Here is a 4,412-nt window from a genome sequence, read left to right on the forward strand (position 1 = left end):
CGCAGCTTGGTAGACCTGTTGCCCGTTTCATGGCTGGGTAGACCTGTTGTCCGCAGCATTGAGTTGGTAGACCTGTTGTCCGCAGCAAGCCGTGGGTAGACCTGGTGTCCGCAGCATGCCCTGGGTAGACCTGGTGTCCGCAGCTTGGTAGACCTGTTGCCCGATTCATGCCTGGGTAGACCTGTTGTCCGCAGCAAGCCGTGGGTAGACCTGGTGTCCGCAGCATGCCCTGGGTAGACCTGGTGTCCGCAGCTTGGTAGACCTGTTGCCCGTTTCATGGCTGGGTAGACCTGGTGTCCGCAGCAAGCCGTGAGTAGACCTGTTGCCCGATTCATGGCTGGGTAGACCTGGTGTCCGCAGCATGCCCTTGGTAGACCTGGTGTCCGCAGCAAGCCGTGAGTAGACCTGTTGCCCGTTTCATGGCTGGGTAGACCTGGTGTCCGCAGCATGCCCTGGGTAGACCTGGTGTCCGCAGCTTGGTAGACCTGTTGCCCGTTTCAAGGCTGGGTAGACCTGGTGTCCGCAGCTTGGTAGACCTGTTGCCCGTTTCATGGCTGGGTAGACCTGGTGTCCGCAGCAAGCCGTGAGTAGACCTGTTGCCCGTTTCATGGCTGGGTAGACCTGGTGTCCGCAGCATGCCCTGGGTAGACCTGGTGTCCGCAGCTTGGTAGACCTGTTGCCCGTTTCATGCCTGGGTAGACCTGTTGTCCGCAGCAAGCCGTGGGTAGACCTGTTGCCCGTTTCATGGCTGGGTAGACCTGTTGTCCGCAGCATGCCCTGGGTAGACCTGGTGTCCGCAGCTTGGTAGACCTGTTGCCCGTTTCATGGCTGGGTAGACCTGTTGTCCGCAGCATTGAGTGGGTAGACCTGTTGCCCGTTTCATGGCTGGGTAGACCTGGTGTCCGCAGCAAGCCGTGGGTAGACCTGGTGTCCGCAGCTTGGTAGACCTGTTGCCCGTTTCATGGCTGGGTAGACCTGGTGTCCGCAGCATTGAGTTGGTAGACCTGGTGTCCGCTGCATACCCTGGGTAGACCTGGTGTCCGCAGCTTGGTAGACCTGTTGCCCGTTTCATGGCTGGGTAGACCTGTTGTCCGCAGCATTGAGTTGGTAGACCTGGTGTCCGCAGCATGCCCTGGGTAGACCTGGTGTCCGCAGCTTGGTAGACCTGTTGCCCGTTTCATGGCTGGGTAGACCTGGTGTCCGCAGCAAGCCGTGGGTAGACCTGGTGTCCGCAGCATGCCCTGGGTAGACCTGGTGTCCGCAGCTTGGTAGACCTGTTGCCCGTTTCATGGCTGGGTAGACCTGTTGTCCGCAGCAAGCCGTGGGTAGACCTGGTGTCCGCAGCATGCCTGGGTAGACCTGGATGTCCGCAGCTTGGTAGACCTGTTTGCCCGTTTCATGCTGGTAGACCTCGAGTGTCCGCAAGTGGGTAGACCTGTTGTCCTGTTGTCCGCAGCAAGCCGTGGTTAGGACCTGGTGTCCGCAGCATGCCCTGGGTAGACCTGTTGTCCGCAGTTGGTGAATGTTGCCCGTTTCATGGCTGGGTAATGTCCGTAGCATTGAGTGGGTAGACCTGGTGTCCGCAGCATGCCCTGGGTAGACCTGGTGTCCGCAGCTTGGTAGACCTGTTGCCCGTTTCATGGCTGGGTAGACCTGGTGTCCGCAGCATTGAGTGGGTAGACCTGTTGCCCGTTTCATGGCTGGGTAGACCTGGTGTCCGCAGCAAGCCGTGGGTAGACCTGTTGTCCGCAGCATGCCGTGGGTAGACCTGGTGTCCGCAGCTTGGTAGACCTGTTGCCCGATTCATGCCTGGGTAGACCTGTTGTCCGCAGCAAGCCGTGGGTAGACCTGGTGTCCGCAGCATGCCCTGGGTAGACCTGTTGTCCGCAGCTTGGTCGACCTGTTGCCCGTTTCATGGCTGGGTAGACCTGTTGTCCGCAGCAAGCCGTCGGTAGACCTGTTGCCCGTTTCATGGCTGGTAGACCTGTTGTCCGCCGCCGGCCTGGAAGTACTCCAAGGGGTCGCTGTTTCTCGCTGCCTCCGGCTATGTCATCGTAGAAGGCGGCGTGCGCCACTGCGCCCCCTCGGTCACGTACATCGGTTCTCTTTCCGGCCTCCGCCGCTTCGGGCCCATCTGTCCGTATTATGGGAACGAGGTGACGGGCCGTATCCCCACAGGCTGTTGCCGTGCCTGTGTCCGTGGCGGAGAAGGGCGGACGCGCGTGCGGTCGCCAGGGCCAGAAGAACACCGCCGATGTCGGGGCGAGTCGCGTGGCTTCGTCCGGCTTCCCGTCTTACCCAGTTCGACTGGGACAGGTTAGCCCAGAGAGAGAGACCGATGCGATCCGAGAGCCGCTCCCCGGCCCAGGCGAGGCTGCGTGCTCAGTCGGGGGAGAAGCGAGAAAGCCCCCAGAGAGACCGATGCGATCCGAGAGCCGCTCCCCGGCCCAGGCCGAGGCTGCGGGTTCAGTCCGGGGGAGAAGCGAGAAAGCCCCCAGAGAGAGCGATGCGATCCGAGAGCCACCGCGCTCCCCCGGCCCAGGCGAGGCTGCGTTGTTCCAGGCGGGGGAGAAGCGAGAAAAAGGCCCAGAGAGAGGGCGAGAAAGCCGCGAGTGTGTCCCGCTCCGGCCCGGCTGCTGCCGGTTTCGTGACAACGGGGAGCCGGGCGCCCGCTCGCTCCCCCGGGGATGGTGGCGGGCGAGGCGGCGGCGCCTCGCCCCTTTTCTGCCCGGCCTTAAGCCGGGGCCCCGCCCGCTCGCCGGGTGCGGCATTTCTTCGGCTGTCGGTCCCGGTGCACGCTGGTGGCCGGCAGCCGGGGCTGGATTTCTGTGGGGCCGGCCCGGGGTTGTGTTGAGCCTGCCCGGGCTTTCCCTGGCCCCCCTCCCCGAGAGCCCCCCGGGCGTGGCTCGCTTGGCCGAGGTTGGCTGCGCCTCGTTTCCCGCTCCCGACCTGTGTTGCCAGAGTTGTGTCCGTATCGAAAGGGCAGCGGGGGACATGCAGTGGGGCGTGTGGCCTCGCCTCTCGGCTTCGCTTGCTTGCCTGCGAAGGGGGGCTCGGTGACGGGAGTGTCCGGCCCTGCCGTGTGTTGTTGAAGTCGTCCCCCTTCCTCGGCCCTAAGCCGGGGACCCGCGTGTAGCGGGCAGAATTTTTCCGGGGCGGCGGTCGGCCGCGGTGGCCGGCCGTGTCCCCCCCCCAGGACGGACCCCGCAACCCAACAGAGAGCGAGCGAGCGAGTGAGCCCCCGAGAGTGTGTCGTGGGCGGGGCGGCGGCGCCTCGCCCTTTCTCGGTATCGGCCGGGCGCGATCGAGGCACCGTGCCGGGGCGGCCCGTGGTGTCTGGCCTGCCCCGGCTGCCGTGGTTGCCGTTGCCGGCGGGGGCTGGGTTTTGCGAGCGGCTCCGTTCTTTTTTATTAAAGCGTGCCGGTGTGCGGGGCAGTGTGGGGGTGCCCGCCCGGCCTCCGTTCTTTTTCTCTCGCGGCCCTAAGCCGCGGCACCGAGAAGCGCGCGCTGACGAAGGGTCACGGGCCGCCACCGAAGCGAAAGCGAAAGGCGAGAGAGAAGGGCTGGCTGTGTTGGCGAGTGAGAAAAGAGACCGTATGTCCGGTGGTTGGAGGGGTTTTACGGGAGGAGTTGAGAGGCGCGTTCTCGCCCCCACCCCTGGCTCGTGACCCCCGTGGCTAGCACGGGTCGTGCGACGCATGGCGTGCTTTTTTTTTAGTTTTTTTTTTGGTGCGGTGGCTTGCCCTTCCCCCCGGCTTTTTTTCCGGGTGGGAAGCCGATCGCTGCGAGGCGGGCGAAAGCCGGTGGCCCGCGGCGTGGTCGGTGGCAGCTGCTCCGTTTTCCGTTGTCTTGCGGCCCGCGGGCGGGTGGCGGCACCCCCCGCTCTCTTCCTCTGCTGCGTGATCGATCCCGAAGGTTGCAAGCGGCCCGCCGGCGTCGGGGGCCTAGGGAGCGTCGGGGAGGCTCGGCGGCGCCAAGGGAGGGCCTCTCGGGGACGTGTCCCGCTCGCACGCATGTTGGAGCCCTGCTCCGTTGCCGTTGTCCCAGGAACCCGCGGCCGCGGGGGCTCCCCGTTGCCCCGCGGCTGCTTTTCTTTCTGTCCCCGTCCGATCGATGAGGCTTTTCGGGTCGCGTCGGAAAGGGCCCCCGGCGGGCCGGCTCCTCCGGGCGAAGTCTCGGTGGTGTCCGGTCCCTCGAGCAGGGCGGTCTCCTGTCCAATTCGCTTCCCGTCGCAGGCGAGGTGTCGCTCCTTCCGCTTGCCGGGGAAGGAACATCTTTACCGTCCCAGGCTGTGTGATGGCCGCGTGGCCCCGTGAGCACTCAAGGTGTCCTTAAAACCACGCGAGGTGCCGGCGCTGGCCCTGGTCCGAGTTTAGCGTCCCGTGGGTGCCGGCCGCGAGCAGCACCGGGCG

Source organism: Sturnus vulgaris, unplaced genomic scaffold (genome assembly GCF_052056855.1).
Source record: "Sturnus vulgaris isolate bStuVul1 unplaced genomic scaffold, bStuVul1.hap1 Scaffold_156, whole genome shotgun sequence".
Taxonomy (NCBI): Eukaryota; Metazoa; Chordata; class Aves; order Passeriformes; family Sturnidae; genus Sturnus; species Sturnus vulgaris.